We start from the raw sequence: 26,268 nt of genomic DNA, 5'->3' as shown, positions 1-26,268 counted from the left end.
AAAAAGACATTCCAATATTTCCAGAGTGACAGAAAAAAAATGTTGCGGTGAAAGGGTTACACAGTGAGACGTTTTTATGGTGTAATATTGGTTTTTAATAAGCGGGGAAAACTGAGAGGGGCATTGAGAGGGTCAGCAGGGGGATAGAATACAGGAGCCGGTTGGCTGTTTTTGTTACAGTAACGATAACAACCCCTAACAGTAAATTACAAAACGGGGCTCAAGCCGTGGCCACGATGAGAGACAGACACACGGGAAAAGCCGAATGGAAAGATGATATAAATCTGAGATGCTAAATCTATTTCCCTTTAGAATGCACACGTTGGAAATTATGAGAAGTTCTTTGGTTTTTAAAGGGTGTGGGGAGGATGAGGTTGGAGAGATGGAGGTATTTTTCCATCCATTAGTGGCGGAGCATGAGATACGCGCATAATTCACTTTCCACATCTTCACCCAATTAACTAATCGCATCATAATCGAGTGAGCGCTGGCGGGATGTTGCACGTCAGTGAGAAGTTATCGAGCCCAGAAATCCGTGCAAATCGTCTCTCAAACACCAACACACACGCATGCACGCACACGCACGCGCATACGCACGCGCACGCACGCACGCACGCACACACACACACACACACACACACACACACACACACACACACACACACACACACAAGGATCTGCACATTGTGCTCTAGAAGGATATGAATGAGTCCAAATAAACCGCTTCCAAAAACATTATGGCAGAAGTATGCTCCTCAGTATAGTTCAAAGCCAGAGATATGGATTAAGAATTCATACTGCCTGGTCTGGAAGCATAGAATACAGAAATTCTGTCAATAAAGGAGCCACTGATTCTAACAAGGGAAGAAGCAAATGTCCACATTCAATTTATTAAAAGTGAGAAAAACTCAATATGTCAAGACAACTGTTTTCACAATATTTTTGAGTTTTGGAGCCAACTAAAAGTTTTAAGAAAACTGCCGACATTGGAGAAACTAATTATCTCTTGTTGAGATAACTTATAAGTCATATGAATGAAAATGTATCTTTCATATAGCTATATAAAAACCTCAATTTCGTTGTTCTAGGTACATAATAAGAATGTCAAACAATGACATACAGACAACAAACAAAACCAAGTCAGTCAAAATGTTGATTCAAACATTAAACAGTGTTAAAACTGTGTGAAAAAGGTTTTGCACATAAATAATAAGTTACATTACATATGATATAAAGTTATCTCAACAAAACTCTGCTGGCTTTGAATGAGTGGCAAATAATGTAAAGTGCTTTGTATCTGAGAAAATCAGTAAAAAGCGCTATGTAAGTGCAGTCCATTGAACATACAGATGGGTGACAAATACAGTACTCTTCAAATCACTCAGTTAGCCCTTGTGTGCCTGGTTCCAAACCTGTGTTCAACAAGTGAAATAGATCTGGTTATTTTCACACTAACGGCACACTAAAAGTAAGAATTTGGGCAAAAAGTCAGACAAAAAATAGCTACATCCGTGAACAACAGCGACATAAAAATGGCCACAAATTTCGACAATTGTAAACAAGATTGATGCGGCCCATTAAGTCCAGTATTTAAAGACTCAACATGCCAGGTTTGGAATCCAGCCATTGGGCTTTGTTGCATGGTCAAAGACACTTTTTGGCATTTGCTGAAAGGACCAATTTAGCCTTATTTTCTCAAAGTGACAGCCCTGATGTGGAAGTATTCGTTATTCATTTTGAGAAGATGATGGTTTGAGATCCCAGGTGAATATCCCAACCACACGTTAAGAACAGCTTATTATAGAAAATGTATTGAAATGCCCTTATGATGTACACTTTCCATTTCTTCAGTCTACTGCATATTGCACATGTTGTAAACAATGTTCATTATATTGCACATTTCAATGATTTACTTTTTCCATACTGTTTTGTTTTTCCTTACCTTTTGCACTATTTGGAAATGTATGTATTGTATATATTCAATCTCATCTTATTGTATTCTTTTGTACATATTGCACTGTGGGTCGGAGAGTTTTTTTTTTCAATTCCTCTGTATGTATGGCACATATTGTAGAATTAGACAACAAAGCGGCTTTGACTTTGACTATTTCCCAAGAACATGCACAGAAGAGCCTCCCTTTCCTCCAATGCTTTTCTCTCCTCTCATTCTAGAAACCCTCTTTCAACCTGTGTCTCCGTTTTGCTTTCAGAATTCGATTAATCCGGCCTCTTATTCCCCGAGACGCAGAACAAAGTGGACTGGACTCAAGAAACCATGGCAGCAAAATGTCCCCAGAGTAGTTTATGATCAGATTCAATCAAGTTGCAAAAAGTCATACCGCTGTACAAAACTGGAGACAAACACCACTTCACAAACTACAGGCCTGTTTCACTGCTTCCTCAATTCTCAAAAATCTTAGAAAAAGTATTTGCTGACAGACTTAACAAATTCATCAATAAACACAATTTACTAACTGACAGCCAATACGGCTTCAGGCCCAACCGATCCACTTCATTAGCAGTCATTGAGCTAATTGAAAAGATTACAAATTCCCTGGACCAAAATAAATATGCAGCTGGTGTTTTTATTGATCTCAAAAAAGCATTTGATACCATAAATCATGATATATTAATTAATACATTGGAACGGTATGGTATCAGGGGGGTTGTATTAAACTGGCTGAGGAGCTATCTACAGAACAGGCAACAGTTTGTGGAGATGGGTGAATACGTGTCAGCTTGTTTGGACATTGCTTGTGGGGTCCCCGAGGGGTCAGTGTTAGGGCCAATTCTTTTTATTCTCTACATAAATGACATATGTAAAACATCAAATATTTTACAATTTGTGTTATTTGCAGATGACAAAAATATTTTTTGTGCGGGAGAGGACTTGCAACAGCTTCTGGAGTTAATTACATCTGAAATGAGCACATTAAAAAGGTGGTTTGACAATAATAAATTATCATTGAATTTAAGCAAAACAAAAACCATGTTGTTTGGAAATTGTAATTTAAATAATGATGTAAATGTTAAGATAGATGGTGTAAATATTGAAAGAGTGTATGTAAATAAATTCCTGGGTGTGACAATAGACCATAAGCTCAGCTGGAAACCTCACATGTTAAATCTAAACATGCATATTCTCTACTGTTCAATGATCTTACCTTATTTAAATTACTGTGTGGAGGTCTGGGGGACCACTTAAAAAAGCTCACTGCTACCACTAGTCACACTTCAAAAACTAGCCGTTTCAAGGACCTGGTTGAATATCAAGTTACACAAATCATGTTCAAAGCAAGAAATAAACTGCTACCAGTAAACATTCAAACACTTTTTTTTTGACAGAGAGGGGGGTTATAATTTGAGGGAACAGTTAAACTTTAAGATGCTAGCTGTTCGCACGACTTTAAAATGTCAATGCATTTACACAATTTATATATTTTTTTTTTAAATAGTAATAATAAAAAATAAATGTAAAGAATTGTATATATTGTACACACATATATATATATACATATATATATATATATATATATTGTATATATATTTTTAAAGGGTAAATATGGTGCATCATATTGTATGAATATTTGTATTTATATATATATATATATAGATATGTTGATTGTATAGATATGTGGATTGTATACATGTATATATAGATATAGATATGTGGATTGTACAAATATATAGATATATGGATTGTTTAAATGAATAATGGACATAGATATATGTTTGTATAGATGTATGTATGTATATAATGGATATAGATATATGGAGTTGTATATTTGTATGGATTGTAAATATCATATATAGAATATCAAATATCAAATATAGTATAACAAATTGTATAGATTTGTAAAAGAGATTATAAGGAACACAGGAATATAATATAAATATGAATTATTGAGCTGTGGAAAAGGGGTAGGATTAAATAAGTTATACTTCTTCCTACTCCTTTTCAGGCATATCAATTCAATATGTTATCTGTTTATTTTTGTTTATGCTTTTCATTTTGTTTTGTAAATTTGTATATGTCTGAAATAAATTGAATCAATCAAGTTAATCGGGATTAAAGGAAGTCAAAAGTACGGGCTCTTATTTGGGAAATAGTAGCCCAGCAGAGAGTCATTTTAAACAGCAACACAGAAACAAACTACTCGGACCAAATGCTTTGTCATGCTACATTTGAAAAAAAATGACATTCATTGAAACAGAGTGGCCTAGAGTTCTTTCTTTTTGTCCTGCTGACAATGCCATTCTCGTTTCCCATCTCCTGTTGTCATTGGCCTTGACTGTGGAATCAGACATCCATTAAGCCAAACTAACCGCTCTTAGTTTCAAAGAGAAACGGCCCACAAAGCAGAGCATGGGACCACAATGTTCAACTGATAGACATATTTGCAGAAGAATAATACGCATAATAAGCCTTTATTCCCCTGTGCCTGCATAGTCAGTTGTGCAAACAGGTGCATCAAAAGATACATACAGATAGTTTCTTGTCTTCGGTTCCGATTTCAGAGGCACCAAGGATAAATAATACATCTGTCGGTGAATAAAACAATAAGCAAAGATTGCTTTTAGCTAACGCAGAGCAACAGAGTTGTGTGTTCGTGCAAAGCGGTCATCAATAATAATACGGAAAGGTCTCTGTCTAGAAGAGGACTGGGTCTTCTCCTATCACGCCCAAAGCCTCTATAAGAAAGGGAAGTCAGCAAGCACAGTCTGAGTGTATTTGGAGGCAGAATATCCCTGAAAACACAAACTCTTATTTCTTCTTTTCCTTTGTGTGTCTGCTGCAGTTAAAAAATGCTGAATCACACCAGCCAAGATTTCCGTTCGTCTGACGAGTGCTCATTATGTTTAATAATTACCCCCACTGGTTGGCTGTTGTCCCCTGTCAGACCTGCATGTTTCCCTGTATGAAAGTGTGTACTGTTTGTCTGTGGTTGAACGTGGAAGAAACGATTAGCAAGATTTCTTATGCGTTCCAAAACACATACGCTTTTCTACTACAGCTGATCATGAAAAGTAGTTAGCATACAGTAGGTATTTGATTGGGACATATACCTTTACTTATTTATTTCATCATAATAATAATAATAATTAATAATAATAATAATTGATCAAATTTATATAGCGCTTTTTTGGAGGTCACTCAAAGACGCTTAACATGACATAGAATATGCAATAGGCCTACATAAGAAAAGAAACAAAGAACAAAACAAAAAAAAGAAACGGAAACAACGGAAAGCAAGATACAAATTTAAGATGGGGTTTGGAATAGTCAGGTGCGGTGTGGGTGGGTCAGGGGTCATATGCGTTCTTGAAAAGGTGAGTTTTGAGTTGGCTTTTGAATGAGTTGATTGAGTCTGCATTTCGGATGTTTATGGGGAGGGAGTTCCAGAGGGTTGGGGCAGCAATGGCAAACGCTCTGTCTCCTGTGGTACGGTGCTTTGATCTTGTGATGGGGGTGAGAAGGTTAGTGTCAGATGATCTGAGTTGGCGAGTGGGGGAGTGACGTTTGAGGAGGTCGGTGAGGTAGGGGGGGGCAAAGTTATTGAGGGCTTAACTTAACTTTGTGCCTTGAACTTCTTGCTCATTGTTGGTTGTTTTACATGTATTGGGACATCCTTAATCTTCTACTGCCATATATTTAATAACAGGGAAGTATGGATAGTGGAACTCAGTTTGTATGTCATTGCAGGTTATATGCAAAGCTTTATTTAGGTTAACATGTTTATGTTAATGCTATATTCCTATGTATGCAGCCACTACACATGCTGTGCTATTTCAACTCATACTTTTGAGTGGTTGGAAATTGATATTCACATCAACAGAGGGCCATCGCAAATGGTTTTGGAGAGCAGTTAAAATATGTTCATCCCTGAAATAAAATCATATCCAGCTGGAGTTGTGCCTGATTTCATTTCATGTTCCCACTCTGTCCCTTCTTTGCGTTCAAAATCTATTTTCTTTCTTTTTTTTCATCCCGGATTAGCTGTAGACTTGAGTTTGTTTCATACGGAAAACAATGTTAGTAAAAAAAAAAAATGTATTCAAACATTAAACGGTGCTAGAACTGTATGAAAACCTTTGTGAACAAAAAATAAATTAGCATGTAAGATCTCAAAACTTGAAGTTAGATTGAATGATAAATTATCTCAACAAAAGATAATTAGTTGGCTCAAATATATAGGCAGTTTTCCTATGTATTTTTTCAGAAGATAATAGAGCTTGAGACGCTTAATAAATCTACGTCACCCACTGTTTTTCCTCTATGTGATTTCCACATTGAGAACAGTATGTTTTTTTTTCTCCCTCAAGACCTTTATACTGTAGCAGGTGTTGAAGCATCTGTATCCAACCAGTAGCTACTTGGCCAGGGGGGCTTCTGGCACTTCAGCAATACTTCACACTACAGTACAAGTGTAGGAGAGCTTGTACATCTGGAAGTCATTGCTTCCCAATCTCATTATCAAATTACCAGGCTGAAAAAAAAACACTAACCGGTGTGTGTAAGCCTTCTAACAAGCTGCTGTTGTGGCTGGAGAGGTAGACATTTGCCACAATCTATTCTTGTATTCAGACGCTGGAATTGTCTTGGTTAACAACTCTGATGTCGTGGGTCCACCTGTGTTACTCAGAGGGACATTATGTTTTTTTTGAAGACATTTTGTTCTCTTTACATTTCAGGCTAAAAGAAAAGGACATATTGTACATTATCTGAACGGATCTCATCAGTTCTGTAATACTTTAAAGTGTCCCGATGTTTAGTGTTCACTTCCAAATGGTTGGATGGATCATGGTTTTGGTTAAAATATTTGTTTGTTAAGGTTAGGGGGAACGTTGCAGTTTGGGTTAAAATGACTACATCTTTAAGTTAAGGGAAGCATAGTCATCATGGTTCAAATTCTAATGAGGTACTTAAAAAAGAAAAGTTGAAAAGAAGTTTTGGAAACAGCCTTTGTTGAAGTCCCAGGTTTGGTTGACCTAGCCATCCACTTCCACCTCCTCAATACTTTGGCTCCATCACATCCATGGACATATTATGAAAACAACCCCTCCTGACTCCCTCCTCTGCCCCATCATAATTACTGTGGCCACTGCAGGGCTTTGTCATTTGAACAAAAACATACTGTTTATCGTTTTGGGGGACACTTGCTGAAACAGCTTTTGGGTCCAACCTCGAGCTATCACAACAAGCTGAGGCTGCACCCATTTGTGGGATGACAGTCTCCAATGTTGCTACATCGAAGGCAAAAAAATAAGTGTTTAGATGACAATACAGGTTATAAAGAAGCCAATTTTAGTTATATTAATCACTTAATATATGGATTTGGTGTATAAAGTTATTACCCCCACCAGGAATATTGTCAGGAACTAAAAATATAAAAGGAAACAAGACGCAAGCTGTAAAACACCAGATAGAAGAATAAAGTGAGATCTGCTGTTTGGTGAGTACAATAGTGCAATGGTCAAGTTCTATTGTAATGAGAATATTGCATGATTTCCAATACATATGGACACTCGCATAGAGACCAACATACAACAATTCCTATCCAAATACAGTGTTGGTCCATTTTCTTGTAAGCAAGCATTTTCTTGTTTCTTTGGGCCCGGCAGAAAAAAGGAGTGAAAACTTCCCTCTCTCTAAGTGTGTACTTGATCATCTCCTGCTGAAGTAGCAGGAGTGTAGAGTCCTGTTAACCTCTCTTCATCTCTTATTGCTTATAGCTGGCACAGCTATCTTCGAAAATTGCATGGCTGTCAAGCTCAGGCTGACCTCCCTGTGGCTATACAATGGCCCGAGCCCTTCACTGTCAAATGGCTGTGTTTGCGTGACAAACCAGCGTTGCCACTGTTAAAGGCGGACAAAACAGCACACTATACAGTGTAGGGGAGACTGCAAGCGAAGGCATCATGGTAAAACACTGACAAGGCAGCCTGCCTGTGTGTGAGAGATCACTCCTCTCCTGTTGAGATTGTTGACAGAGGAAATGATACAGTGTGCGTGTGTCAGCTGTATATGACTTCTGCACACAAGTGCAGACTGTGCACTTGCTATGATGTAGCTGTATGCAGATGTGTTGTTGGTTTCATGATCAAGTACCCTAAATGCATTATCTAGGACAACCATTATGCTTTAAATAAACTGGTAAGTATGAGCGATTGTCCCAACAGGTTTATAGGCAAAATCATTTGTGTATGTGTTCCATTTTCAACATGTTTTTAGGAAGAAAATATCCAAAAATGAAAACATAAATCAGGCAACAACTTTTAAAGAAATCCTTCTGTAATAACCATCAGAATAGTGCTACTGTAAGAATGATTATGGAGTTTAGTTGAAATAAGTGCTTGCAGTTATGTCGATGATTTCAAAGTTCTTGAAAAAACAATGCTTTTGCCTGCAGTGCGTCGCCTGGATGGGTTCATGTGTCTGTCTCAATGTGGCTATACAACCCTGTCTGCTCTCCTACACACAATAGCTTAGCAGACATCTCTGCATTGCCTCAACACACACTCAACATCACAATTGACCATTGAAAACAAACAACGGGGACAAGAGGGTAAAACAAAACAGTGTCTAAATCCCTCAACAAACACTGTGGCCTGTGGATATGAATCTCTGTGAAAGTCCGCCTCTGCTTTGAGAGAGAGAGAGCGAGAGAGAGAGAGAGAGAGAGAGAGAGAGAGAGAGAGAGAGCACAGAAAGACATCTGGTCCTGATTACACACTGCTCGCTGACAGCAGGATGTCTCCTCTCCTCTTTTTATCTCGGCCAGTCCTCCTCTATCTGCCATCTCACTACACGCCCTCCGTTTCGGCATCTCTCTCTCTCCATCTCTCTGTGTGTGTGTCTCTCTCTCTCTCTATCTCTCTGTCTCTCTCTCTCTCTATCTCTCTGTCTCTCTCTCTCTCTCAGTTTTATCTGGCTCATGTCAAGGAGTTTTGCTAAACCCTTGGCGCTGTCTGCACTAACAGTAGTTTTAGCATTTAGAGGTAACAAGGGTGTAGGGAGTAGCACGACTATTGTAATTCTGCGCTCTTGGTCATTTAGAGTCGATCATTTCGTCCATATACCATGATGAATCTGTGTTGTCAAAGTCAGCTTCTTCCAGTTCAGACAGGTGGCTAAAGTCAAGCCCCTGTACCATGCCACACAAAGATTTTGAATGATACATGCATCTATTAAGACTAGATTGGGCTTTTGTAATTCATTATATGATGGATTGGAACAGTCATCTCTTCGTCGCTTACAGTTGGAAAATTAAGCAGCTCGGCTTTTTAACCGGGACTAGAAAGCGTGGTAATATTACTCCAGTTTCAGCCTCGCTCCACTGGCTTCCTGTCCGCTTAAAGATTGATTGTATTGCTTTCTTTTGAGGTTCTAAGATGGGTTGGCGGCAAAATTGACATTTAAAATGTACTGTCTCTACCATGTTTGCACCCGTTGTCATTTGCACAGTTAACCTTAGTTGATCCCCCGCAAAACGCCCACAAACCAAACGTGCAATCTGTCGGAATGCACACCCAATTTAGCACTCTTTAAATAGCATCTAAGTAGATCAGGCCCGTAGTGTTTCAACTGCCATCATTAGCATCATAACTTGTACTATTGCTTAGTCAAAGCTGAACACAGAGACATAATACAAATCCTTTGCTACAATTTCTGAGGATATATGTACATATCGTCTATGTCGGGCAGAAACCGTGTATGTCCAAAATGTTAATTTTTCAGGAAAAAACTAAACAAAAATAACTCTGTGTTGTCAATGCACAACCTCCTTTTTAATACTTTACATTGCTTAAAATGTTATAATACCCACACACAGACAAAAAAAGTGTGACCAATAGCACTGATTTAGGAAGAAAAATTGGAGATACAAGATTTCAACCAGGCAGCGATGATATGCATGGTCCATACGTGTTTGTCCTTTTTAAATAACTATTCACGAATCCCCTTAAAAGTCACATCAAAAAGGCACTCTCTATAACTTCACAACTTGCCTGAGGAATCGAGGATCATCACATTGTATTGTGTTCTTCAGTATCCAATACAATCAAGTGGAAGCTGACCGTGCGTCCATGGGTACATTACAAACAGGAACTAATAATAGCAAATTCAGCCGAGATGGAAAACAATATTATAAACTTCCGCACTGATTAGTGCAGAAGATAAAGGGAGATGATGTGTGTCAACTTGAAATATGTCCTCATTGGCGAAAGCCCACACACAAACACACACCCACATGCACACACACACACACACACACATGCACACACACACGCACACACGCACACACACGCACACACACAAAAACCAGTGTGGGGTGGCCGTTATTGCCCTTTGAGATAAAATATTTTAAATAATTCAGGAGCGGCAGAAAGAAAAAAGAAAACATCAAACTGGTTTCTTCTGTAAAATTGACATAAAAGTTGTTCCTTCAAACAGTGCCTCTGACAGGAAATGGGTTATTAAGTGGATAGGGGCTTTAAATGTTTAATGACCATCCATCATTCTGATTGTATGTACGGAGTAGAAAAGGATTGAAATGCCCCACGTTTGGTCTAGAAATCAAGAAATTGGATGACTGATTGATCTAAGTGCTTTCTTGCCGTCATTACTCCACAGCATTGTTTTTGCTTAAGTTTGCTGCTACTGGATGTCAGAATTCCCTTGTGATCAATAAAGAATTTATCTATCTATCTATCTATCTATCTATCTATCTATCTATCTATCTATCTATCTATCTATCTATCTATCTATCTATCTATCTATCTATCTATCTATCTATCTATCTATCTATCTATCTATCTATCCATCCATCCATCCATCCATCCATCCATCCATCCATCCATCCATCCATCCATCCATCCATCCATCCATCCATCCATCCATCCATCCATCCATCCATCCATCCATCCATCTATCTATCTATCTATCTATCTATCTATCTATCTATCTATCTATCTATCTATCTATCTATCTATCTATCTATCTATCTATCTATCTATCTATCTATCTATCTATCTATCTAGTATATATACAGAATATCTCTATATCTTTCTATGTGGAGGAAAAGCTTGGCAATGTAAGCTCTATTGAAAAAAAAAAAACATTGAACCTTGAAAGTAGAAACAGGAGACGTTTAAAATAGAAATTCCCTCAGAGCTTTCTAAGACCACCAGGTGAAAAAAATTAACATTCTGTTTTTTTTTTCATTGGCCATTATAACTTCACATATGAATTTTCCGAAGCTTTACTGCCAAGCATCACGCATGCATCATTAATGTACAATATAATTTTTCCTATAAAGACAGGCCACCGAGTAACGCACTCCTGTATAAAAGTCATGTGAGAGTCAAACAGCAGGGCGTAAAGTGGAGGGCGCTCCACACGGCTACTGCTCCAGACAGCTTGAACTCACCAGAACAACATGGGTTAGAAGCTCATGAGACGTGGGGCCGGCACAGTGGCTTTGGAAAACCAGCTATCCCCCTGATATTTTCCATTCATAAAAAAAAAAATCCTGGGATTGAGATGTGAAGGGAAGGAAAATCAATCAGGACTGCAGCCTGGTGTCTGCGTTTTTCTTTTTTTTTTTTTCATATATATGTTTTTCTTTTCTTTTTTTCTTATAGCTTCGTGCTGCTATGATTGGCAGTATGAGGGTTTGGACCATATGTTTCCTCCTGCTGCTGCTGCTACCATTCTCCACAGCCTCCTTTTGTTTTTCCCTTTGACATTAAATTGATATTGAAAAAAAAAATGGAGCGAGATTTGCTTAGTGCGCCTTCCAACTGAAGTGGTTAGAAATAAGAGGCTTTTTTATACGACATGGAAAGGACTTCATTATACTCTGCATATGACCAAGAGCCATCTCTTAATGGAAGTTTCCGCATCCCCTCACTTTGCCCTCAGAAAAACAAAACAAAAGGACTATGATTTCAAAAATGTTCTTTTTAATCTATCTCCTTAATTGGTTTTGTTTTGTTTCTCAAGCACTCAGTCTGTATATGATGTAGAGAAGGCCTATATATATGTACCGTATTGCAGCTTATATTGTTTTCATATTTAATGAACCAAATTGCTGAGCTGGATTGAATAAGGCAATTAAATGACCTCTTTTAACCGGAATCTTTGAGGTGGTTTTCCATTTAGTAATTAAGGGCCTTTCCGCTAACATACCACCCCATGCAGAGCTCTGCGAAGCTAAAAGGATAAAAATAAATCTATCGTTTCTTCAGACAAACAGAAGCGATCCTGTGTTCTGATCCCATACAAGCCAGTTCAATCAGACTACTACTGGTAAGCTGATGAACTTTGCCGGTCTATCTTTTCGCATTCTGCCGAGCCACATGGCAGTGTAACCATGGCTGTTGTGAGGTGAAGTCTACAGAGGTTAATACCACACTGAATCAACACACAAGCGTGAAACCCATCGCCAGATTGGACCAGCAGAAAGTTCTATAAGTGACTCCACAGAAGATTGATCCCAGTCTGTATCAGCCTTCAATATTGCTTTGTTGTACAGCATTCTTCTTGATATTATTCTTGGCAAATGTCACCAAGAAAAATCACCTCGATCATTACTTAATTCATCACTTTGAACAATGCTTCATAAAGTCCCTCCTTGTCCACCTGATACAGAAATCAAAGTTGTGTATCAATTACTGGAAGCCCGCACAACACACATATATGCACACATACAGACAAACACACATGAATCAGCCTGTGCCCAATGTACTGAGCTCATTGAGGCACACAATGAAGTGAATCTATAAATCCTTCTGTCTGTGTATGTTAAGTGAGCGGTAATGTAGTTACATTTATCCTTGAGGCTGCAAGTAAAATGAAGTTTTATTGCTATTATAATATTACCATTACGTCAATGAAACAGCAAAGCGGTCTCAGCTGCATATTAAAAAGAAATGAAAACCATCCTGTGATGCTCTAATGTTTTGGTCTGCAGCAGAGAAACCAAATGGTGATGGAGCAGTCCGTTGTTTGACTGCTTTGCGCCCTGCTGCTCTCCATACAAAATCCTTCTAAGCTTGATAATATGAGTGTTGCCCGTTTAAAAAAAAAAGGATTTTAAAATGATTCTTCGGCTGTCAATGTTATTGTCCATCAATGAGCTTTAATTATTTTCCACCCCATGATAATATAATGTATGCAAAAACAGTGTGTGGTGAGACTGTGATGTGACTTGATAATCGTCTAGCTCGATGAGGCAACAGGAGTCAGCCTGCAGGGAGTTAGCTGTCATCGACTATTCCGACTTCACTTACACGTTTATTCAGAATATCAGCGTTGTGACATTGTCTATCAATTACCTTTAATTTTTTTCCACAGCCATAAACATATAATTAACTCGAAAAACAGTGTGTGGTGAGATAAGACGGTGATGTGACCGTATAATTGTCCAGCTAGGTGTTGGTCGTTTTGGAAAAGTAGGTCCACAGGAGTTAGCTTGTCATTGTCTATTCATCTCTTTCACTTTCATGTTTCCACACGGGCTCTGACCCGTGTGACTCATATGGACGTGTGGTATGCGATAGCCCCCTTGCTGCACACCGCTGCTAATTGGGATTAGCATATTACGCACCGAAACAATGCTGCGCTGATATGAGCCGGCCTGGTCCGCTGGCCTTTATTCACCAACAGACCTAATAATCCCTCTGTCTCTGGGAGCAAAGCTCATTAAAGCTCACGGAATGGGAGAGCCATTATGAGCGCCCGCCGCCGGCTCTGGCACCTCCTGCAAATCCTATCCATGGCACGGATAAAGAGCTGTGGCTAGTGTGGGCGCTAGCGGGTTGGCTAATCACAGCGCGGGTGTGTTTGGAGTAGCCGATTAGCACTCCTCACTGAGCCCTGATCTCTCAAAGCCACTGCTGCAGCATAGACCCACTGTACTGGAGAAAACACAAACACACACAAGTATTCACACGCGCATGCACACTCGCAATACGTAGGCAGGCAGGCGTGCACGCACACACAAACACACACACTCTTGAAAACACATCCAAAGTACATAGCAACAGTTGTACCACTGTACTGTATGTCTGATTGGTTGTACCTCCTCTTTGACTGTTGCCTAAGAAGTAGCACACTGCTTAGGATTGCTTTTCAGTCCAGATTATGTTTATAAATATACACATATACATATACATATATAAACAATTTGACAGTGTGGGGGGCAGATACTCTGAAAGCATTGCCTCGCAAACTACCGGTTATTTCACACTGGAAAAAGTTGAACTTAAGCAAAGCTAGGGAGAAAACTAGTGTTGAAGTGGTAAAATTATCAAATTGACAATGTAACCTACATGTGATATAAAATAATCACAAAATATAGCAGAAAAAAGGTAAAATATCGTCCCTTTTATTATTGTTAGAGCCAGTAAACCGGCAGCTATGATACGTCAAAAAAGGGTATACAGTGTCATACATGCAAGAGGCTCTGAGACGTGTTAGTATTCTCCACATAATGATTATTAGTGTACATACATGCAGTGTGAGCATGTGTGAATAAGGGTGGAGTAGTTGACTGCATAGGCTTTTATTGTACATTGCTCATATACAGTATGTAAAGTAATAGTACAGTATGTCCAAGAACCCAAACACTGGAGGCGTTCCTCAGCTGATTTGGAAATCATGGTTAGATTTGCATTCAGCTCTTCAACATTGTTGGAGGAAAAGAAAAGTATCCATGGCTCTGTAATGTTTCTATACATGTGAGACTGAGACAGTAAAACCACATGTGTGTGATTCCTTGCCCAATCATGGCAGGAATGAAAAGTTAAATGCCTACTTCACCGGTGGGAATATGAAGGTGTATTGAATTCTGAGATCCTATGTAGTATAAATGTGCAAAAAAAAATTGAAATTGGTTCATCATCTAACCCTACATTTCTCTTACTGTGATGACACAGTAAGAGAAATGTAGGGTTAGACAGTGAGACCATAAAACACTCTTTCTGCCTTTTCTCAGGCTAGGATGAACCAATTTAATCTCAGAATTCAATACACCTTCATATTCCCACCGGTGAAGTAGGCCTTTGAGTTATATAACGCAAGTAATTGTCATCCAATCATCTTCACAGTGAACTCAGCTGTTGCAATCTCAGCCTCCCTGGCGGCTTGTTGGGAAAATGTGCACGTGTGACGCAGTGGGACAGATGCGTTCTGGGTAGTTTAAACAATGTATAGCGTGGGAATCCGTCTGAGTCTACGGTGTGAATGTGATGGTAACGCAGTCCATGCTCCAGCTGAACGCTGGCAAGCAAAGTGCTGTTCATGCCCGTGAATGTGTACCACTGTGGAGTAGTAAAACCCGAGTTCATTGCTGCAACCAACCAACGGCTCACTGTTTTGTGCTTCGGCTCTGTTAACCCGGACCACTAGACGCAAGTTACCTGCCACGAGCCAAATTATTAGCATGAGATCAGCTCACGAGCATGGAAGCTGTAAAGGTAAGACAACGCTGTTATTTGTCTACTGTCAATGCTAAAACACATCTTGATCTTAACCCAATACAATTGCAGTATTTAGGAACCAAAATTAACAAGACTGGAGCATGTTTTGGTGTGCTGTAGAATTTCATGAGCCAAATGTACCAGAACTAGAAGGACTCACAACCGTCACTTAAAGCGGCTACGAGTAACATTTAAATATCTTTTAAACAGCCTCATGTTTCCTCTGATAATCATAAATTACCTTTAACAGCAAACGAGACCATCAGTGCAAAGAAAGACGTTTTTAAATAGTTTTTATTACTGCTTTTGGTCTGGTCGCACACCCAGTCCGATTTTCGGTTCGCTCGTGCAGGCTCTATGGTCACATATCCGTATTGGTCGCAGATTTCAGTGTGGCGCAGCAACGTGAATTGAGAAGCCTATCCCTCCAAGTGAGGGAAGGGGAGCGGGAGCTTTGTTTGAGACAGTTATTTGTCGTCATAATGACTGATAACGGGGCTGAACCATCAAAGAAAAAATGCAATGAAGAAAAGCTAAAAGGGAGAGTGATATAGGCTACGGGCGGGACCAGGGCGTTGCCAAGCAACGTGTATACAATTTCACGAGAGCGAAACTAGACTGCAGTGTTTACTCCTAAATGAATGAGCGGTTGGTACTAACACAAAGTTTGCTTTGCTTCACCATCATCAGATAAGCATTATCTGAAATAGTCATTATTTACAACAACATAAACACATTACCTCATTGTGATCCATACTAACTGCCGGCTCTCGTTCATTCGCTTTCTGTGAGGAATCGGACACGTAATCTTTCAGCTCCGTGAGAGAGAGAGTAGTTAGGTGACACTGCTGCATCAACTCATTGCAATCAGGTGTGTGTGGCAGTGACTGGCATTAGTTGATGCAGTGTCAAAACCACTCTCACGGAGCCGAAAAGAGTCCTCACACTTTCAACACACGGACATGCACTATATTGCTCCCTTCTCAATTCACACTCGCGCGCCTGGCACGAGCTAGAAAACAGCTTTGCGACAGCGGGCGTCGTAAAATACTACCGCTTTTGTCCAAAGGGGACGCCACAACGTGCCATGTTACTCGTAGTGGCTTTAAGGGCCAAGACAGAATTCATTATTGATAGACCGCAGACAGCCATGTCAGATATTACTGCAGTATCATTACATGGCAAGGCATCTCACCTCTTGCATCAGAGCATCTCTCCAATAACCATACCAGCCATGTCTTATTGGCATCCACCTGTTCAGATGAAGAAGACTATATGACTTCTAAAAACCTTTGCTTCTTTGCAGATCAGAAACAATTGTGGAAAATGCTGCTTATTTACTGATGTTGGATTTTTATCTCGCCTTTTTTTTTAAGATCACATACAGCGAAAAAGAAACCTTAGCATAACCCTAACAGTCACACTTTGCGTCAATTCCGAAGGCAGATCTGTAAATGGTTGGGATGAGTCATGAGCGGGGAGGATACTCTACACGGTGACTAACGGCATAGAGATCCATCTGTCATGTCTGTCCATTTCTGACAGTTTCAAACACCGAGAGGCACAGAGTCATCCCACAGGGCTGATGGCTCATCTTTCTTCTATCCGTTCTGTCGGCGGAATGTTCAAGCATTCTGGAGCATTTAGGAACATAAGGAGATTTCTCCGATTTTACACAATTCCTGAAGAGAGTGGCACCAGTGTGTGTGTGTGTGTGTGTGTGTGTGTGTGTGTGTGTGTGTGTGTGTGTGTGTGTGTGTGTCTGTGTGTGTGTGTCTGTGTGTAGCCAATATGCTATCCTCAACTTTGTTTTGAATTAAATTAATCGTTGTACAGGACATATTAATGACACACCCTGTGCTATTCCAACTACATGCACTTTGACATGATCTGGGAAAACTTGACAGGGTTAAATGGTCACATGTGGTTTACTGCAGGATGACATAATGTCAACCATTTTCTTAAACAAATGTCATCACAGAAATGTTAATCATTTTCACTCCATTTTGAAAGTGAAACATTAATCTGGTGACTTCCCTGTTTCCAGGCTCGTCTGGCTAAACAACAGGACTGTAAATAACATCTTCCAGCATCACAGACCCGGGTGTCTATAATGGAATAGGAAGGGTAGAGAGGAAGGAGCCAAGGAAATGAGGCCAATTTCCCTGTGGGGCCCCCGGTAACCAGGACCCGCCAAACAGCTTCCACATAGAGGAGCCATTAGACTACAACCCTAATGGCAGCTCAGACCCACCCGCTTCCTGCCAGGTGTTCCCCAAGGATGTGTTCCCGGACCTCTGACTTTCTGTCTGGGTGTCTTCCCCTCTGTTAGCCTGTCTTTCTACACTTCATTACACTGAAGTTTTTCCATGACATGGTACCGGCTCTCATCTACTCTACTCGCCTTTGGCATCGGGTATTTTTTTACTGGAGAATGTTTTTCATGTCAAGCTAGTAACCACGATGGTACTGCCCCTGTTTGGCTGGTCGTCATAGCGGCGTTAAAAGCTATCATTAGCGGCTATGCATTTCTACTCAGTCTTCATCAGAGGGATTGTTTGCACATTTACACCAAGGGTATGATATAGTATGGTAGGGTATGGTAGGGTAGGGGAGGGGATGGGAGGGTAGGGGAGGGTAGGGTAGGGTAGGGTAGGGTAGAGTAGAGTAGAGTAGAGTAGAGTAGGGTAGGGTAGGGTAGGGTAGAGTAGAGTAGAGTAGAGTAGAGTAGAGTAGAGTAGAGTAGAGTAGAGTAGAGTAGAGTAGAGTAGAGTAGAGTAGGGTAGGGTAGAGTTCAGACGGTACCATGTAGTGGAAAAGCTCCTTTAGTCTCACTGTAAAAGTCTGTTTGGCTCTGCATGTCTGTCTGTTCCTGAGTAACCTCATCATGCTCCCTGTTTTTGGATCAGGGAGGCTAAACCAACAGTGTGCTTTGTAACTGACGGTTAGTCAGAGTTCAAATCGGAGTGGCGACCTCAGGCTGGAAAAAGAAGAGAAATAAAAAAAGTGGAAGTGAAACGTTACAGAGTGGCTACTGTGTATGAAGACGAGCGGATGCTTTGGCCAGACGGCCGGGGCCACTGAGGGAGGCTGGCTGTGTTTCCAGTGGCAGTAAAAAGGCAGCAGGCCTGAGATGCGAGCATAAAGTGTGCAGGGCAGACTGGAAGTTGAAGAATTTCCGTCCCAGCTCGAGTGTGAGAGAAAGAGAGAGTGTAGTGTCTGCCAGCAAGAGCAGCACTCTGTTTTTCCACAAGGGAGAAGTTATGGCGTGATTTGCGTGTCATCCAAACCACTCCATTTGGCGGAATTTGGAGTGTGTGTGTGTGTGTGTGAGGCCATCTAGTTAGTAAGATCTAACCAAACTGACTGCACACACACACACACACACACACACACACACACACACACACACACACACACACACACACACACACACACACACACACACACACACAAACACAGACACGTGCACACAGGCACACACACAAATCATTCATTCGTTTTCCAACTCAACAAGTGTGCCATCATGCTGGGAACGGTAGGAGGAATGCTGGGTGCACAGCCTCTCCAAAACCAGCACTTGACATATTCAGCCGCAGAGTCCAAACTGCTACGGAAATCATGCACATACCACGGTCAATCAAACACTAATAACAGCTTTGCCTCCGCTCAAAATTACAGTTGGGAAGGGTCATTTCGTGTCAGTCAGCTCTGATGTCTCTATTTCATGTCTGCACGGCTGACCGACATCGAAGATGATTGTCTGCTCGCAAGTGCATCTGTGTGACCTCACTGGTTGTGTTGTAACATCACACCTCTGTCACTTTCTAGGCAGGCACTGCTGTCACCATGGTTTCACCGGTAATGTACAATGTCAGGAAAACAAGAACAACAACAAAAAGGTAGTCTTTATCAGGTAGTGTTGTCACCATACCAAAAGGTTTGTTGTCGATACTTGTACCAATATGAATTTCAAAAGTTTTTGAAACTTTTCAGTACCTTTCCAAAAAAATGGGGAAACACTGTCAAATGTCATTATTGTTTTTTATTTTAAATGAGAACATTTGGAGCAATGAGAATAAGTTTACTTAATTATGATAAAACAGCTGCATTCTAAAATGCAGGACAATTTTTGATTAGGGAAAATTATGCTGATACATTTGTGACACCAGCAGAAGCCATAATTAGTTTGAGATACCATAAGCAAGAAAATTATTTGATGAGACGGATTAGATGTAGCCTACCATAGGACTAGGTTATGTCCTAGTATAGGCTAATATTTCACAAAAAGAAAATAGAGTTCCAATGTTGTCTGTATACAGTGATAGATAAATATCACAAATTCTACAAATAATGAGATCAGATATAAAATAATAAAATTAGCTCCCATGTGCAATAAGTTATAAGTTAAATGTTTTTTTGTTCTGGAATGACCTCAATTATGAAAACAATGTTGGTATTACTCAATGTATTCATTATACATTGTTACAGAGATCATGTATGTGTGCATTCATTTCTGTTGTTGTGTTCCTACTGTATATACATTTAAAAATGTGTCATATTTTTCCAAAAGCAGTAAATAGTACCCTTTAGAATACATTAGTTAGTACAACGCTACTTTTTTCAGTACAGGTACACAGTGCAAAATTAGTCTGAGGTGCGTCATCACGTTGTAAATTGTATTAGCCACATATGAGCGCTAATGAGAAGGCATTACAGAGGCCAGAAATAACCTGGCAGGGTGCTGTCGGCTAGGAGAATATATGGACTGTGGCCATGGGCGGCTCAACTCTCTCCTCTCCTCTTCGCATAGCCTCATTATCGCACACTCTCGCCTCACTAGCCACCAAGCTACCTCTGTCTGCCTGGCCCCCAGTCCAGACAGGGGAGAGAGAGGGCAGACTCAGACAAACAGAAAGAAAGAAATAGAGAGAGAGAGAGAGAGAGAGAGAGAGAGAGAGAGAGAGAGAGAGAGAGAGAGAGAGCAGGACTGAGAGGATAAGGTATATGCCAGAGAGTGTTGAAAGGGTGGAGTGGAAGGCCAAGAGGCATCAGATCAGACCCAAGAGAGGGATTGAGGCCCTTCCCTTGTGCCCCCAGAGTCCAAAAGGGCCCTCAATAAAAAAAAACAATTCTATCAGAGATATCATTTTTAATTCTATCTCTGGTTACATGTTTGTTTCCCTGACATAACTAAAATATTTCCACCAAAAATGTATTCAGACAATAAAAAACGCTTTCCCTGTCATGCAGCACAACTTACAAAATGTGCAAATTACAAGTCAGACAGAGGAATGGCACGTCAATGAAGACAATGTCAAAATACGATTGTGCCCCCTTAACTGTCTGTTGCCCATGGTTCACAGCAACCAGGAGGAAATGGCAAGAAAGACAAGGAGAAAATTGAGACAAAGGAGGCTCAAATCTCACAAGCTTAGGGGAATATGGGGAAAAAAAAGCTAAAATAGCAGAGTAGAAGGTAACGCAGAGGGTAACTGAGACGGAGGCCAAGAGAAAGAGAGAGAGAGAGAGATAGAGAGAGAGAAGAGAGAAGAGAGAGAGAGAGTGAGGGGGTGCAAGAGTTTGTGAAGGACCGTATAGCAATGTTTCTCTTTTTCCTCCCCCACCTCCTTATTTTCCGTCTGACTTACACGGTCATTTGGCGGCACTGGCTGGGACCACCGGTGTGTTTCCACTTGGCCTGTCTGGTCGTCCGCCCGCCGGTTGATCTGTCTCTCTCTCTCTCTCTCTCTCTCTCTCTCTCTCTCTCTCTCTCTCTCTCTCTCTCTGTGTACAGGTTCTCTCTGTCTTCCTGCTCTATATTTCACTTTCTGTCTGTCTGTCTGTTTTGAGTCCAATCCCACTGTCCCTCTCTGTGATCTACCTAGGAAAGCAGAGGCGCCCCCACCCGTATTTCCACCCCTCCACCACAGAGTCATTGCTATACACACACACACACACACACACACACACACACACACACACACACACACACACACACAGTCATTATTCATGTTATGGGAGAGGATATTGTTCCACAGCAGTCATTATCATGGATTGATCTGTGTCATTTGTAAGCCTATTGATCCTCATACACAGTTTAAAGTGTCCTCAGTGACTTTCTCACACCCGTCTCACACACATACATTCCTACATTGCCAAGTGTGGACTATCGGTGTACCTTGACCAAGTGTGGACCTCTTATTTCTGGTCATTTAAATAAAGAAAAAAAACATAGTAGCAAATACACATTTAAGCGCCTTTGTCTGAATATTACTTTAAATGTGCTTTTTTATTTATTTAACAAGTTGCCAAGAGAGGACTTGAATCCTTGAGTTATATCTACATATCAAACACACACACAAGCAAGCACACACATTTCTTTCAGCGCACACATAGAACGTACAGTTAGAGGATTGAGATATTCACTGATTCTGACAAAAAATAGATTTTGACAAGCGTTCTCCAGAATTGCTAAATTCGATCTACTGTATATGGTGATGTTTCATATTGTTGAGTGGACTGAAAAAAAATTCCATTTCGCTTTAAGCTGGCAGCAGGTCTGAACTGCTCAGATGCTGACTGTCACTTCAGTGTGAATATACTGTTTGCATACAGCGTAAGGGTTGTATAAGAACATTATTGACAGTGAGGATCTTTCATTTTTCCTTTGACACACATGTACTTATGTTTCTTACATGTGCAGCGGCATGCCTCCTTAGTTAAGACTTGTCCCCAGCAGTTGTTGAAAAAATACAGTAACTGCTGGACAAAGCAATACATTGTGGAACCCTAGGCTATGAAACCTGCCGTGCATTCTTTCAATGGAAGGTGTTTGGTTCAGTTATTACAGAAGTCTTACGTATGATGGAAAAAAAAGTGAGTAAAAGTCGCCATCCGCCTAAAGCCAGCAGCTTTGCTGTGTCTCCACGAATAGCTATGTTTTGGATTATGGAAAGGCGGTAGACTGATCCCAGGCCAGGGCTCACGTTTCCACACCTAGTATTCAACACCCAAAACTCTTAAGCATCTGGAACCCAGAATAGATTTGTTTTGTGAAAAGCTAACCATGCATTATATTGGTTTCACATAACCGACAATCCATTGGAAAGTGTCAAGGGTCTTCAGTCATTAGCGTACATATTTGCTGTATTTAAACTGTGGTGACATCACTCTGGCACAGCAGCACACATTTGTTACAGTAGCATTTGTGCGTTATGTCTGGCACGAGATGCTGTATAATGTGACTTTTCTTTTGGTTCCATAGCACTTCCATACGCCAACAGTCTGACTGAGTGGAAAAATGAGAGACGGAGTGAGACACGCAAAAGAAAAATCTACCACGGTATTTTTTTTATTTTATAGTGGAAAACAACAGAAGCGCCCAAACTCGACCACAGTACATAACAAGTTATAACCACCAGAGAAAGAGGTGTCAAAAAAGTAATGAGGGCAGGGTCAACAGCCCTCTCTGGACACGTGTGTGGGAGTCTGGAACTGGAATGCTTCCTCTTGTGATTTGGTTTTAAGGACTGATACAATGAAAACAAGCTGCTGGGTGATTTACGTTCACATTTGTTACCATTTCAAATTCCATGATACATTTGGTTTTCTGATAGAGGTAACTTTTCCTCCCTCTTTAGTAGTGCCTCTTCCCGCCGCTCCACTCCCTAACATTTGTATTTCGGCTTCGACCTGATATCACACATCACAAGGCCTACAGTGGATGATGGAGAGAAGATTAATGGGAAGAAATACAGGCACAAGTATAATATTATCAAATAATCCAATACTGCATTCATTCCACTTGTAGAACTTTAACATGATAAAGCAGTGCCAAAAGCAGTGACACCAACAACTTCACATCTCTAACCATTCCAAGCCTTTTATCATTATAGCACAAATCCAAAGCTTTCCATATGTACGTGTTCTTGACCTACAGATGGTAAAGAAGCATCAGGTGCGGTGTTGCAAGATAGAGATTATACCTTTCCAAGCCAAAAATGTGTTAGAACAAACACACAAAACCAACACTCTGAAAAAAAGTGCAATTTGGTTCATTTATCTTTAAGGACAGAATTATATCAATGATTAGGCCAGTGCAGGACTGCTTTGGGTGGGTGCCCTCGGGGTTAAAGCAGCTATGGGACTGAATTAACAGCAACAGCAGTAGCAGAGAACAGCTTGTTTTAATTGTCTCTGAAGTGGAACAGCTGGCCGCGACTACTGCGGGCCTCACAGCGTAACACACACAAACACAAGCACACACACACACACGCACAGGGGGAGAGAGAAAGATAGAGCAAGAGAGATTCCATGGCCAGGAGTTCAGGCTCAGACCATAACTTTTATTCTGCTGTTCAGAAGCTAAGGGTCTGTCCTTACTGACATAAATAAGACTTCTACCAAACCTCTATACATTCGCTCACACAATGTGTTCTGATTGCTCTCCACATGCACTGCAACAACGGCAGGGACCTCCTACACAAGTGTAAAAAAAAACGAATAGAAAAGAACGTTATGCTGCCGAAAAAAGTAGTGCGGTCTCTGTGCGATTGCTAAGAGTCGCTCGCTCTTCAGCTGTAATTGCTAATGGAGCAGCTTCTTAAGGCTGCTGATTTCCACTCCTCCTGAAGGTCAAACGCATCATAGTCACAGTCTGTGGCAAAGCTTTTCTCTCTGTACTTCTCTGCACCACTGAAATCTTTATCATCCGCTGTGCCCAGGATTTGCGTGGCAAGGCTGATTCCACGCATTTAATTTTACATGTGAAATACATTTCTCCCTCAAAATGTCCCTTTTTCTTTGACAAAACGTGCATCGATAGGGTGCGCTTCATGGGGCAGATAAAAAGTTGCCGGCCCAATGAGATTATCACTAATATTTTTTAAATATTAGACATGAGCGAAAATTCTAAAATGATTTGAAGAATTATAGTTAATTTTGACTTAGAAGTAAAGAACAAATGACATCCACCTGACATCCACCATGGGCACCAACAGATTTAAGATGTATTGTAGACGTAAACCTGTGATAATGCTCATTGCAATCTTATACTATACGCCTGTAGCATATAAATGATAACCTGAAGTTTAATCCATAGCAAATTAAAGAGCAGCCAAGAAATCACAATCACCATATTTGTCAGAAAAAAAATTGCAGCTTGATATTTCCTTCAAATTGTCAATTTCCATCATTCTTTGATGCCCTATAATTCTATGTGCACATTTATGATCATAGTGGGTAATGCCAGGGATGAAAGCTGAAAATGTGGAAATGACAGTAAATGGCAGTATCTGCTAGAGGCATTTGTACATAACATGCAACTGACAGCCACATGGAATGCAAACACAATAATACCGCTAACAGAGGTGCAGTAGGATCCAATGAGATGATTGGAAGAATCTCTACTCTCATGGTCATGATGGGCAGAAAAAAACACCAAGTGTGAGTGTAAAGCAACACTGGATAAATCCAAGACTAACCCTGCGTTCCAATCCCCATACAATATACTATTTAGTATGCCAGAAAAAGATTTAGGATGTCCCAATACATGCACATCAATTGTAGTATGCTGAAAATACACAATTGCCCCACTAACTCCAATAGCATTTTTGAGTATTCGTCTTTATTCTTGACATTTCTCGACATAATGAAAATAAATCTTCCTTATCTGATATTTTTTTCTCTCCTGTGACCCTAAAACTCTTCTGTACTTTAGTATGTAGTGTAGTAAAAAGAAAAAGTATGTGATTTGGAACGCAGGGACTTTGTACTTTGAAACATAATTCGGGCACATCTGTGTGCTGTGGTCTTCAGCATACTGTATGAAACATTACATTAGAGCTGCTGCAGATGGGACACAGTATTTGAAAAAAAAACCTTTGAAAGGGAAAATAAAAAGAACTCAAAACTGTAGTTTGCTTCCTGCTAAATCCTAAAATGTATCTTCATGTTTACAATGCCTTGGAACTCTAATCCATTACACCCTGTCGGATTTATAAACCAGACGAAAAACAAATTATGTTCTTGCAACGAGGCATCTTTCTGCTGAGTATTTAACCTGATATATTGCACCGAGACCCATGAATATGCAAATGAGATGTTACATTTTTTATTATGGGATTTTATTGGAAAAGGACAGAAGCATGCAGGGAGTCTGCCTAAAGCCTGGTGGAAACCAGGTTATGCACTAGATTAGATTGAGTGACTTTGCTGAGATACCAAGTCTTGAATTGCATTGGGATCTCCTCCTCTTCCTCCTCCTCTTCCTACTCCTCCCTTTCCGAAGAAATATGAGTCAGCTAGTTGGCGTTTTAATCCTTTGGCAAAATCCATTATGTCTGCTGAGTAAGGCTTTCTGAATTCTGCTCAGCATGACAGGGCTTTATAATCGCAGCTGCTGAAGTCTGAACTTTATGGGACCAAAAGTGAAGGGGAAGTTGAAGAAAAGCCAAAACAACTTTTTCTTTTGTTTTGTTTTTTAAATGTGTGCTATGTTTCTCTGATGGGATTTTTGCAGCATTGGCATCAGAAGAGAGTAAGGTCGCCAAGATAAGATTGTGTTGGGTTTTTTTTTTGTCCATGTATTGCTGATGTGGGAGATGTGAGACACTTTGAGCAAAAAACACCTGCTTATCTCCATCTTTAACCGGGCTTCCTGTTGCACTTGTTGCTGGTCTCATTGAGTTGATGTGCAGCTCAATGTGCAGCGCCGCCCACAGCCTGAATCCTCCAGTGTGTACATTCTTATCATATCTATGTGTCACGCAGTCTCAGTATTTG

The 26,268-nt window shown here is 40.3% G+C and overlaps 1 protein-coding gene across 1 annotated transcript in view; it reads right to left on the bottom strand.

Moving 5' to 3' along the window:
* Positions 1 to 26,268, bottom strand: part of LOC307252522 (potassium voltage-gated channel subfamily KQT member 5-like) — a gene marked incomplete at its 5' end in the record, with an annotated part of 115,458 nt that overhangs the window by 51,115 nt on the left and 38,075 nt on the right. The window lies entirely within an intron of this gene.

Source organism: Ammodytes marinus (assembly GCF_949987685.1).
Source record: "Ammodytes marinus genome assembly, chromosome: 6".
Taxonomy (NCBI): Eukaryota; Metazoa; Chordata; class Actinopteri; order Uranoscopiformes; family Ammodytidae; genus Ammodytes; species Ammodytes marinus.
Note: the sequence above shows the minus strand (reverse complement) of the source record. Positions and strands in the feature narration are given on the sequence as shown.